This window comes from Cyanistes caeruleus, chromosome 6 (assembly GCF_971803275.1).
Source record: "Cyanistes caeruleus chromosome 6, bCyaCae1.hap1.1, whole genome shotgun sequence".
In the NCBI taxonomy this organism is placed as follows: domain Eukaryota; kingdom Metazoa; phylum Chordata; class Aves; order Passeriformes; family Paridae; genus Cyanistes; species Cyanistes caeruleus.
In genome coordinates this window covers 29,787,904-29,800,192 of record NC_141706.1, presented here as the reverse complement: position 1 = coordinate 29,800,192, position 12,289 = coordinate 29,787,904, and the positions used below count along the sequence as shown (strand labels likewise).

The 12,289-nt window shown below is 42.8% G+C and overlaps 1 protein-coding gene across 29 annotated transcripts in view; it reads left to right on the top strand.

Moving 5' to 3' along the window:
* The window catches only part of NR1H3 (nuclear receptor subfamily 1 group H member 3), a 31,391-nt gene that overhangs the window by 5,763 nt on the left and 13,339 nt on the right, over nucleotides 1-12,289 (top strand). Inside the window, exons 1-3 of one of the 29 annotated variants that reach the window (XM_086893679.1) lie at nucleotides 6,197-6,680; nucleotides 7,369-7,558; nucleotides 8,293-8,386. The exons of 23 other annotated variants lie outside the window; for them this stretch is intronic. The gene's annotated coding sequence lies outside the window, so the exon portion shown is untranslated. Of the gene's footprint in view, nucleotides 1-3,615; nucleotides 3,721-6,196; nucleotides 6,843-7,368; nucleotides 7,559-8,292; nucleotides 8,387-12,289 lie in introns of those variants that run through there. 5 more of the 29 variants (XM_086893666.1, XM_023928081.2, XM_023928085.2 and 2 more) reach the window with 5 other exon arrangements.

Sequence of the window (12,289 nt, the reverse complement as noted above, 5' to 3'; positions counted from 1 at the left end):
TGAGGCAAACAAGGTCAAGTGGTTTAAATAAGGCTTCCCACTTGCTGATAGAAATAATGATTAAAGTTAGTGATTTAAATAATTCAGTTAAAGTTTGTTTTGCATTTGATAATTTCTTAAAAAGCAGCTTTAATCTAATCAGTTAGGCTCATCTATTACTGCTTCTTGCCAAACAGGACAATACAGGGTATGTGCATACATTTATTTATGCTATTATATCACAGTCAGTGTTTACATTACAAAATGGTCAGTTGTAATTACTGGGTGAATTTCTTTCCCCATGACTTGTACAAAACTGCATTTGAATAAAAAGGTCAAATCAAATATGCACTTTTTTAATAATTATACTATAATCACACAAATCATGCGCTGGATACATAAGAGAAAATATGCTTGCGGGAGTGTGCTGTTAAATAACTGATTCTATCAGGGTAGTGTTATCTGTATTTAGCAGAATGAACTGGTTGGTTTTGGTAATTGTCTCTTTTCAGATCTTTGAATGAGCATAACTCATCATTCCTTGTCTTGTTTTCATTTGGAGATTTTAAGAGAGAGGTACCTCCCACCCATTTTATGCTGCCTCTACCAGCTTTGAGTGACCTGAGCTAATTTAATAAGCAAATTGAAGAAACATATATTTCTGCCTTTTTAAGAAAGAATTGGGGACCTGGTGACTGTCGAGTTTAAGAATTAGACTTTTTAAACATTCTCCAGTAGCCATGCCCTGCTTGAATAGGGCTTGTGTGTGTTTGTTTAAATGGTTGTTTTAGACTTCATCATAAATTGCCATTAACTTAGAAAATAAATTAACAAGTGTAGTCTTGAAAACTCTGTGTAAAACCCATTTAAAGGAAAATGTTTGGAATTTAAGTAGTCTTATCCAGAGCTCTTATGAAATGAGGGTGAACAGGTAGGCTTCTGTAACAGCTCTGTGGTATGTCTTGGTTGCCATGGACATATGTGCAGAAATGTGCCAGCCCCCAAAGGACTCCATATGCCTTGCCAGAGATTTTTGCTGGAGGATTTCACAGTCAGAGATGCACACATAGTGGCTTTTTGCACATCTGTTGGCAGAAACTCACATGCAGCTTTGTGCAGGCACATGAACTTGCACTGGAGCAGCCTTTGGGACTTGCTGTGGTGGTGCATGCCTTGACATGCAGGCACACATGCACGCTCAGAGTCCTGTGGGCAGCCCGCAGCAGCGTGCGTTGGCTTGCATGAGAAGTGCCACCGAGGCAGCTCAGCTCAGCCAGCTGCGAGCTCCAAGAGTAGAAGGAGAAGCTGTCACCTGGTCCTCAAACACCACCTTTGGGAGTCCACTGTTCTGATTGACTGCTTCCCACCTTTGGCCATTGTGTGCAGGAAAGGGATAATATGCTGATTTCTGTGACAGGGCTAGGAAGACGTTCACAAGATGGCTTTTGTGTTTGCAGCTGGTGAGATGAACATTCTTGGGCATCTGCAAGTCTGGACATGAAGCCCTTGGTAAGGATACGATTTAAGGTCCATATAGCATGTGGATGGGCAAGGCTGCACTAATGCACATTTAAGGAAGGTGTCAGGACCCCTTCCTTAGCAAAGGAAGAGGGAACTTCTGTCGTGAGGAGTGTTTTAAAACAAAAAATAAAAATTTAAAATGTAAGATGTAAAATAACTGTAGATCATTACAATGTAGCCTATGTTAGTGTGTGTCTGAAAAGCAGGGACCTAACTTTCTGGCCTGTATGGGACTGAAAAATTTTTTTTCCTTGATCTGCAGAAAGCTCCCAAGCTGCTGTTTGTTCTTGAAGAAATTGAACAGGAGTGGAGAAAGGAGAAACCTTTGCCTGAAGAAAACATGGATTTTCTCCCTATTACTTGTACTTTGAGAGCATTTTCTAAAGTGCTGCTTTTAAGCAGCAGACTGGGGGTGAAGGCTGAAGATAAAAAACAAGAAGAGACTGCTGACTTTGTTCTCCATTGTTTCAGTATCATCTTCCACTGCTACTCCCTGATACTTGCTCTGGGTGGTGCCTTTAGCAATATCCCAGAATCAGTGGGCCATCCACACCCTTCTCCCTTGACACAGGGATCAAAATAAGAAATGGAGCCACTTGTTGGCTTAGTCCCATTGCCTACTCCCACACACTTGTACATGTGCTGCATTTTGCAGCCTTGATCTTGGATTTGCACTTACTTCTGAGAAGTCAAGGTTATAGGACTCCTCTGATAGGATAATGTTTGCTTGCTGGCTTCCTGCAGACCCTGCTGGAGCATCAGTCTTTGCAGGATCACTGGCTTCTCATTTGACCATGGGTCATGTGTGATGGCTCTCTTCTTGTGGCAGGGTTGTACCAGCGTTGGGAACAGACTGCACTCCTTGCAGTAGGATGCTTGTGACAAACTCAGATGGTCTGATGGTTATGTTTTTTGCATTTTTCTGTTTGAGCCTTTGTGCAGATTTTCAGTCTGTTCTGAGTTGTTATTGGGGCAATAGGAAAACACTGGTCTATTAGCACCTCTGGTCTCTGGTAGCACACTTTCTGCATGGATGAGGGTGAGGCCTCCTGGACACTTGGAGACAACCTGTGAGGAAAGTCGGTGGCTCTGTTTTCCCATCTGGTGGGTGTGCCATGAGTGCAGCCATTTCACTGGCTGGGGTTTGAGCGGTGGATTCTGTCCGGCTCTGGACTGTTTTTGAGCTGAGTATTTGTGGTGATGTCAGGCAGTGTGAGAAGGGAACATGACTTGGCAGGACAAAGTCTGCAGAAAGTTCAGCTCCACATTTGGCCAAGAGCCTCGAAGGGAATGAGATCGACACACACATTCTGCTACACAGCCTGTCACACGCCCTCTCACATGCTCCCTTCCTGTCACACAGATCTCTTTCTCTCATTTTCAGACCTTTAACCCTTCCCTCCTAGCTTCTGCTTGGTGGGCTTATAAAACTCAGAGAAGTCCTCTTTATTTTGTTGATACTGTACTTTGTAAGGGTTCAGTTGCAATGAGCCCCAAAGCAGAAATAGCCCATACAGGCCAGAATCCAGAGGAATAGTCAAAAGCAGGGCAAGTTTACTTTGCAGCAAAGCCCTTATTGGTCCTGTATTCTGACCTGCACCCCTCTGCCAGTCTTCAGTGTGTTTCTTGGCAGCTCTTCTGATCTCCTTTTTTTGCTTTGCTGCAGTTTTCTGGCTGATCTATGTTTGGATATGTACATCTGCAACCCTGCTCTCTCCTCCTGCTCTTCTAAGAGCAGTATTAGCAAAACCTGACAAAATAGATCCTTGATGATGCTTGAGTGGGGAATAGAGTACCTGTCAAGCTCTTAAGCAGTTTAAAACTCCGTTACAGTATTCCTCTGATGTGTTCTTTATATGGGTATTTCTGTAGTACTGTAATTTCTTCCTGACCTCTGTGCTACATCTAGGGATGATCCTTCTATGAATGGGAATCGGTGCTTTTCCCCTACTGCCCTGAAGGGAATCTTAATGAGTTTCCTGCCTGTTTTGCAATCCAGTACTGTATTTCTGGTTTGCCTGTGAGCGGTAGTATTTGTTTTGATTAATGCTTTTGGGTGGAATGGTGCTTGGATACAAAGTGTTATATAGAGACATTATTAAGAAGCTGTTTCCCAGAAACTATCTTGTATCAGTTATGGTGATGTGCAGCATGCTGATGGAAGTACTCCTGGAGTGGGAGGAAAGGAGGAAGTCAGAAAAATGAGCAAACAATTTTACTGTAAGCAGTCCTCCCCTTCTGTTCTTTCCTCTTTAGCCTTTCTTCATGTCCTCTAGTTTTATAGCTGGAAGAGGATGGAGAAGACCAGTTTCAAAGAGAAGATGGTTTGGACAAGGCATAGGAGTGGAGGGCTTTTAAGTTCTCTTTTTGTTTCTCTTTTTGGCTTTGCTGTCATATATCCTATGGCTTTATGTGTCTTTTGTCATCTTGTCTTTCTGATAAAATGGTGCAGCTACTTCTTTTTTGCTTCTATTTGTTTTAGTAGCTCAGTGCTGTGAATGGACTGTGCTATGTTCCTGCTCAGAGGAGTCAACAGCAGTTTGAGGTTCTGTGTTGAAGAGATGCATTGAGACAGCCTGGGGAGCTGAAGAGATTTCCCTTTTGTGATTCTAGCTGATAAAGGTGCTTGGCTAGAATAGACATGGATCATGAGCTATTCTCTTACTGCATAGTCAAGATGAAATATTTTTTAAGGAAACCATCAGGTAAAAAAGCCCCAGTATGTTGTGGGATTATTTATCACTACCATTTTCTATATGCAGAAAAAAGGCCTGCAGTACTCTTTTCCAGACATAATCTTGTTGGTCCTCTTGTTCCTTATGGACTGGTTTAGCCCTTTTCCCTGGCATCTTCACTACTAGGATGTTATTTTGGGTATTCATTCTTGCTTCTCTAATTTATTTTTTTTTAAGTTCTGATATCTTGCTTCAGATTGAAAATAGCATTGGGGTGACTTCTCAAATCTGCTGTGAGTCAGGCTCATGTTTCCCTGAAGCAGGGCTGTAACATCCGTGGGACTAAGGGTCATAAAGGAGGAATGTAGGATCCATGGTGGAGTTTTTCTGTAATGTGGTGCTCCCAAGAAGGTCCACAATTATTGAAGAGAGAGGCTTCTCTAATTCTCTCCACCCCATTCCAACTTCTGTGCAAGCCCCACTTTAAAAAACCTGACTTTTTTGACCTAGTTGGTTATTGTCATTGCTTCTCATCTCAGTGGCACTGTTACTTCTTGTCTCTTAAACTCTCTTCTCTGGGAAGACAAAGGAAGCTTTGGGGTATAAAACTGTTGCTTCAAAGAATGCCTGACTGTTATGTTTTGCATAGCTATGTATAATTGTGCAGAACAAGATATCGGTGGCTGAGTAAATATAGACAAGGCATCCAGAAAGAAACTGAGGCTGTGGTCCTGTTTTCCATGATGTCATGCAGTAGCATTTATAAAGAAACAGAGGTGGTGGGGTCAGATTGCATTTTTGGCCTTCAAGTTGGATGTGATGAGCTGTCCCTGCATGAAGGGTGTGTAAGAGCTGGTCAGCAGTAGGATTAATGAGCTGCAGACACCTCAACTTTAATTTTCTAAACTGAAGGGGGATTTTGTTAGATTATTTTATAGTAGGAATTTTGTTGGTTGCTTGAACTCTTTTTACATGTGGTTTTATTCTTTTGTTTTTTGGTTGGTGGTGTGTGTATCTGGTGCTGTGGTTAGAAATGTGAAGGAATGACACTATTAGTCAATACAGGGCCCTAGAAAGAAAAACAATGTAGACCAAAACCACCTTTGCATAGATACATTTAGATGTTCAAGCGGAAAAAAGACTTACTGCTAGGATAGCTAAATTTGCTTGGAGAAATTGAGTGCTACAGGCAAAAGAATGTTGTTTCCAATTTGAAGTGAGTTTCCGTAGGGAAAAATTGCTATTGCAGTTGATGCTGACACATTCTGTGGACAAGGACCCAGGCTGAATTCCCTCCCTTCCTCTTCCCAAGGAGTGGCACAGAGCTGCCCTTTGCTTTTCTGCTAGCAGGAGGGGGGGCAGCTGCTCTGACTGTTTCATCCTCCTGGGAGAAGCACAAATGGGATCTTTCCTGTAGGAAGCGCTATCAAAGACTCAGTCGTGCTTCCTGCCATCTGAAGGTCGGTGCTGATAGTGGTGTTGAGCTGTCAGTGATCTGGAATTGTGGCCAGATACGGGGGATTATTGCAGTTCAGCTACAAACAGCAAGTTCTGCTCATGTTCATCCCTGTGAGTGCTGCAGAAGTTGGTGTCCCTCTAAAGTGACTCTGCTCTGTCTGCTCCCCATGTTGGGACGCTGGCTTCACAGCTCACCTGGCCAGACAGAACTGAGAAGGGATGGCTTGGAGGGGAGGGGAAGATCAAAGGATGCTGCTACTGTCCTTGCTGTAAGCCTGTGCATGCCCTGGCGCTGACCATTCCTGAGGTGGTTATACTCTAAGAAGCTTGAAAGCTGAGGTGACAGTAGAAAGCCTTGAAGTGGCTAGAGTTTTTTTTTAATCCAGATCAGGGTTGTGTTGTTTTCCAGAGTTCAGAGGAACTTGTGTCAATGACCTTTTAAAGGAATTTCATAGCAGCAAGGTGGCTACATCACTCTCAATATCACTTGTTATTAATTTCCAGTTCATTAACCAGGGTAAAGTCTTATCTTCTTACGATAATCCCTCTCTCCCTGTTTCCCTCCCTTCTCTCTCTTCTCTTCCCTCTTCTTCTCCCTCTTCCCCTATCCACTTGTCTGCCTCTGTCTCCCCATTGTCAGAGGGACTAATACTTCCTTGCAAACAGGAAGAGAGGCGAGAGCAGCCCTGTGTGCAGTGTGAATGAACTCAAATAACCTCTTCTCCTTTCTCCTCTGTTCAGTTGCAGAACCAAGGACATCTGGCAGCTGGGAGAGAGGGAGGGAGGAAAAATAAAGGCACAGCCCATTTCAGGATCTTACCCACTCTCAAAGCAGTCACACATATACTCTCTTTTTCTCTTGTTCCTTGTGTTGACATGGCTCTCTTTGATCAGGCAGAAACCAAGAGTTGAAGAGAAGGGCAAACCCAAAACCTCAGCCTTTGCCAGGCAAGGTATAATGAGAGGCAGGTGAGAGAGTAGGGAGCACCTGCTGCTGGAAGAGGCATTGAGCAGGAGAGCTGACTTGCAAAGCAGTTGCTGTTGGGGGTGAGTTTTGCAGAACCTGTAGTTTCCTGTGTGGGACTGGAGACAGTGCACTCTGTCATCTGATTTAAAATTTGGGTAGTCATATTTCCAAAATGTGGGAGTTGGCAAGTTCTGCAGGAAAGAAACAAATCCTGTACTCTGCAGATCATGGACAAGGAGCAGGTTTGTTTGTTTGGACTTTCTATGTGGAGCAAAGTAGAAGTACTTTGGGCTTATTATGCCCTGTTTTACTGCATTGTGTTTGGTCATACAGTTGTGCCTTAAGATTCTAATTCACTTTGCTAATGCACTTGTTCACTTGTTTCAGTCCTACATTCCTTCTTGCCTGATGTAGGGTGAAACTGTCTTGGAACTCCTGTTGCTACCATTGATTGTTTATAATAGACACTCTTCACCCACAGGATAGCTAAGTCATATTAAGTTCAGATTCATAAATGTTCATAGAACTCTTTGCATTTTGGTTGTAATTATAAGGTCTAATTCTAGAATGAAATTTATGGAGAGTTCCAGTCTCCCACAGCTCAGCTTTAGGGTATTTTTCTGTAATAGCCAGACTTTTCCCTTCTCAATGTTAAGATATAGTATCTTTCAGAGTAACACCTTTCAGGAAACCACTGTTACACCTTTCTTCTCTTCCCAGTACTCTTTCAACCAAGTGACATATATTTGTTTATTTTAACATTTTCAGTTGTTAGTCACTTCTGCTGTTGTTCTCTGAACTTTGTGGTGGTTTCCATGCCTGACCTGGATAGGAGACAGCGTGCCTTGTGTTGAGACCAAATGAAACCCAGTGAGAGCTGGATGCTGCAGTGAGCCCACTTCAAAGGGAGAGACAAATGCCAGGGCAAAGGTCATGCCGGGAGTCAGCAAAATTATGGGTAATAAAGGAATTGGTCGGCAGCAGGAGTAAAACCCAAAGTAGGGTGGGGGCAGGGGGAGGCAGGCTCTGGAACTGAGCTAGGGTGGGAGAGGTGGCAATTAAGACCCTTAACTTGAGGGCAAGAGACTGGAATGCAGCTGTGTAGCTGGGAGTGACTTGCAGGGCTCTTCTGCATAATTGTCACTGGTGGCAACAATTTAAAAGGCTCACAAAGCAGTGCTACAATCTTGGACAGCTGCTCATGGTCAGCTGAAGCGTAGCTGGACAGCAGATGAAAGCAATCAGGAGGCTGTTCCTTTTCTTTATCAGCTTGGGACTGATGGTGGCACTCTTTCCAGTTTGTAGTTGCCTTTATGCTTCTGGGAGATCAAAATGGCTAATATGGATTCAAACTGTGTCCCTGCAGTTCTCTGAGAGAGGAATTTACAGCAGGGGCGTTGAGCTAGTCTGTTCCCTGACAGTTCTAGAATCCATTTTTTGTAAACATACTGTTCAAAATCATTCTTTACAGTGTCCTATGGCACTGCTTTTCACATTTTGCATTTTCGTGATTTGTCTCCCATTGTCAATTGGAAGTTACTATTTTTTCACATGAGTTTCGACAGTTTTCACATGTAATATTATTTCATTTAATGTCTTGAAAGGTACAAGGTGTCTTTTTCAACTTTTTCCTAATTCAAATGTGTCATACGTATACTTTTGCCTCACTTATAGACCTGCTATCTGTTTCAGCATTTCTTGAGAAATGTGACGATGTAGAAGGAAGGAAGGAGAATATTCCCAGCTCATGTTGGCTCAATCTTTGTTTCTCTGACACAGCTACAAGGTAGTACCAAGTTCCTAGGGAATATTTGCAAAAATACTCTGGCTGCTACACCAGACAGAGTATAGGAAAAGCATTAGGTCACAAAATATGGCTACTCTGTGTGAAAGGATTGGAACAGTGATGTCTCTCAAGGGGCATAGTTCTCTGCTGGTGCTGTAGAGTCCTGTGAAATCTTAGTCTAACTGGTAGTTTGTTTTTTTTTCTTGGCCATTTAGATCTGCAGTTGGCTTTTGATGCCCAAGGTAGCATTATCACTGTGTGAGTTCTGCATTTAGGTTTCAGCAGAGGTCATTATGCAGTGCCATGGGTCCAGATTTCAGAGATAAATGCTAGCAGCCAGTGTTAATCTATACTGCATGGCAGAGCACACTTAGAAGCCAAAATGCTAAATTATATCTCTGCTTTCAGAGTTATCTCTGAAAGATAACCCTTCCTGTCAGATGTATTTGGTCACCAACAGCCTATTAAGGCCCATGCAGAGAGCTGCTGTCCTGTTGACACACAGTGAGCACAGTCATGTTAGTATATGTATACAAGCATGAGGTCTCTTCTGCTGATGCTGACACGCTGCAGAGTGCCTGCTTGTGATTCATTACAGAACCGAAACATAGCTATATATGTTTGCCTTGGCAGAAACTGTAGGTTATTGTAATTTACAGAGCCAGACTGTGATGTGTAAATCCTGTTTTGAAGGATCACAGAGACTTGAACAAAATTCCTAAAAAGCTTTCCTTTTACTCTTTCCTCTGAGCATCCATTATTTGGAGGTAAAGGACTTGTGCTGTTCCTCTGATTATTCATGTGTTACACAATATGGTTTCTTCAGAGATGTGCTTGCATCTGGTCTGGTTCCTGATCCTTAAGCTCCTCACAGAAAGTGCCAAACTAAGGAGACCAGGGAGAGGACAGCACTCTTTAGTGGAAGTGTCACAGTAATTGCATTTGTTTTCAATTCTTTGTTTTGTGTGGCCCAATGGTATCTCATTTACTTGTCCTCAATGAATGTGGGACAATAGGATGGTATATTCTGTAGCTTAGTCTGTTGATGACGGGTCAGATCAAAGTCTTCAGAAGAATGTGTAAGTGTTTCAGGTGGCTTAGAAGAGGACTGAGGGAATGGGATGTGATTGTTGCTGGGGGAAGTGATGAATGTTTCTGGCATTTAGCATGAGGGGCAAGAGCCAGGACTGCCATCTTTAGCCTCTGAAAAAAGCAGTACTTTTTTGCAAGAGTGATGATCTGGAGACCATCAGTATCTGAGTTGTTCTGTTTTCTGAGAAAGAGTGGGAGATGGAGGAAATGGAGTAGGGTGGAGCTGATGGCAACATTTCAAAAGTGTTTAGTGTCAAATTTGAGCCATGGGCAGCAAGGGCTAGCAGAAATTTCTTTCCCTCAGCCTTTTGTCCTTACACGTTTTCTCACTGGAGTATATGTCTGCTCATCAAGTTACTCTCTTCAAGATGCTGCATTTGAGAGAAGTGATTGCTTCATCTTTTGTCACATGGACAGTCCTGGTTTCTAAAACCAAAGAAGTTGAGACAGACAGTGGGAGGCAGCACAGCAGACTGTGTCAAGAAGACAGTGTTCCCTCTTGCACTTACAGCTTGCATGACCTTTCTGCGTTTTTGGTTGAAGTGGTGGTGCAGACGGGAAGATGTGAATCTCTAATAACGTGATTATTAGTACAAAACTCGGCAGGATTTTTAGTCACATAAAAACAATCCTCATGTATTTCTGTGAAAACTAAGCCTCAGGCCTTGTCACACAGCCTCTCACTTGTGTGCATGTGAGGAAAATGCTCAGTAGGCTTCTTTACTTAGCACCAGAGTGCTGCTGTTTGTGGTTAGGTCGGTTTTCCTCAGCCTGCAAACATTACTGCACCTTCAAAAGAAGAAATGCTCTTTTTAGGAGTAGAGAAGACAAGTAATGTTTTCTATCTGGCCCATTCTGTTTTGGGAAGGTTGGAGGCTGGTCCATGAAGCAGGAACACGTTGGGTAGTTCTACAGCACAGATAGTGGCTTCTCTGTTGATATGTCCTGGATGTGCATGTGGATTTATATTCCCCTCCCTCTCAGTAGCTTGCAGTCTCTGACACTCCCCTTTGGGCTCCAGATGTCTTGCTGACAGTAAGTTTCACTCTTGCAATGTCAGTCATTGTGCAGATCACACAGTTTTGAAATCCCATCAGACTGTACCTTCGTCTTTTGTTTTTTGGAATTGGTTTCAGTTGTGGCTGGGATGCTCTAAGAATGGGTCACTGAACCGAAGGGCTGGGCCTGAGCATTGTCAGTCAGTCCCTCAGATGGGTGATCAAACACTTCCTTTGAAAAATGGCTGCAGTAGTGCTGCTGGTGATTCATTCTGCACAATAATTAATATTTGAGTGAGTCTTTTGCGTGGTTTAAAGGAATGTGGAGATGCAGAGGCTTACTCTTAGCTTTCTTGTTTCATGCCCAAACATGTCCAGAGACATCTGTGTAAGCATCGGTGAGGAGTTTACATAAGACTAGGAATACAAGGTATGTTTGGATTTATTACAGTAAAGTTCACATCTCCATCTGTTCTGCTTCTACAAGGTTTTCAGATTCTGCAAGATTTCTTGGGGAGATTTTTTTAAAAAAACAGTTAATTGTAGTAGCTGTTGTTCCTTTGAGGACTGTGAGTTTCTTCAAATTGGTTGCAAATCACATCTTTTAGGTGGTACTTTGCTGTAGTAGGACATCTTTCTGCCGGTAGGTTTAAGTTCCATATTTTCTGTCACTGCTTTTATCCTAGGCAGTCTATTTCTCCCTCAGGGAAGGGAACTCTGAATTCTCCATGCAGTCTGAAGCTGTGTTTACAAATATCACGTGAATTAATGTGCCCTGTGGGTTTTAATACCTGTATCCACAGTGTCATTGGAGATGACAGGAGATCAGCAGGCCTGACAGTGTGACTTGCTTTTATACTTCATGACTGTTTCAGAGTTTTAGAAGGGGGTTCATTTGTGGAAACATTGCTTTAATCTTTGTTTTTGACATTCTCAGAAAAGTTGTGTGGTCTGGTCTAAATATCCAGGAGGGAAGAAGGGACCTGGGACAGTGGTTCTCTGCCTCTTCATGGTCAGCCCTACAGTTGTGAGGCATGCCCCTGCTTGCCTGAGGCTCTTGTATCTGGGCTGCTTCAGAGCTTTCTGTCACCTCCTGTCTTTCAGGGACTACCAGTCCTGAACTCAGTCACTCAAACTGGTACAGGCCTTTCACGTAGTTCCTTTTTAAATCAGTTAATCTCTTTAGCTTGCATTGGTAAATCACTGAGTTAAGATCAACTGACGTTCAATCAGCTTAGGGGTGTTTACATTAGCAATTTGCATCAGTTTCACTGAATCTGTGTGATCAAATGAGTAGGGTCCTTTTCTGTGCAGGTGAGGCTTTTTGGAAAAAGTGGTTGGATTTGCTTTCCAGTTTCAGGTTCTGTTGTGGAGTAAGGGCTGTATAATGAAGATGCTTTCTAGTATGGTTTCTAGGTTCCAAAAAAGGATGTCCTTAGAAGGTTGGTGGTGAATCCATTTCCTGACAATGGCATCATGGCTATTTCCCATAGGGAGGATGCTGGCTTTCAATTTCTTACTGTAGGGGAGGGGAGGATTTGTCTTTCTTGTCTTTGATGCGTCATCAACCTTTTTCACAGTCTTTGTCTACTGATAGTAAGATAGAAATTTGATGTTTCGTAGTCTGCTAAATAATTGTATGAAAAATCTTGTTTCTAGTTTTCTATATGCTCTGCAACACACACACACACCAAAATTCAGGGCAGCTGGTAGCACTGAGCTATCTGTTACTGGAAGCTTTAACAAAGGCCACTGGTTATAATACCAGGAATTTCCCTTTTACACACTTGAAGAGATCAGAGATGAAGTGCAC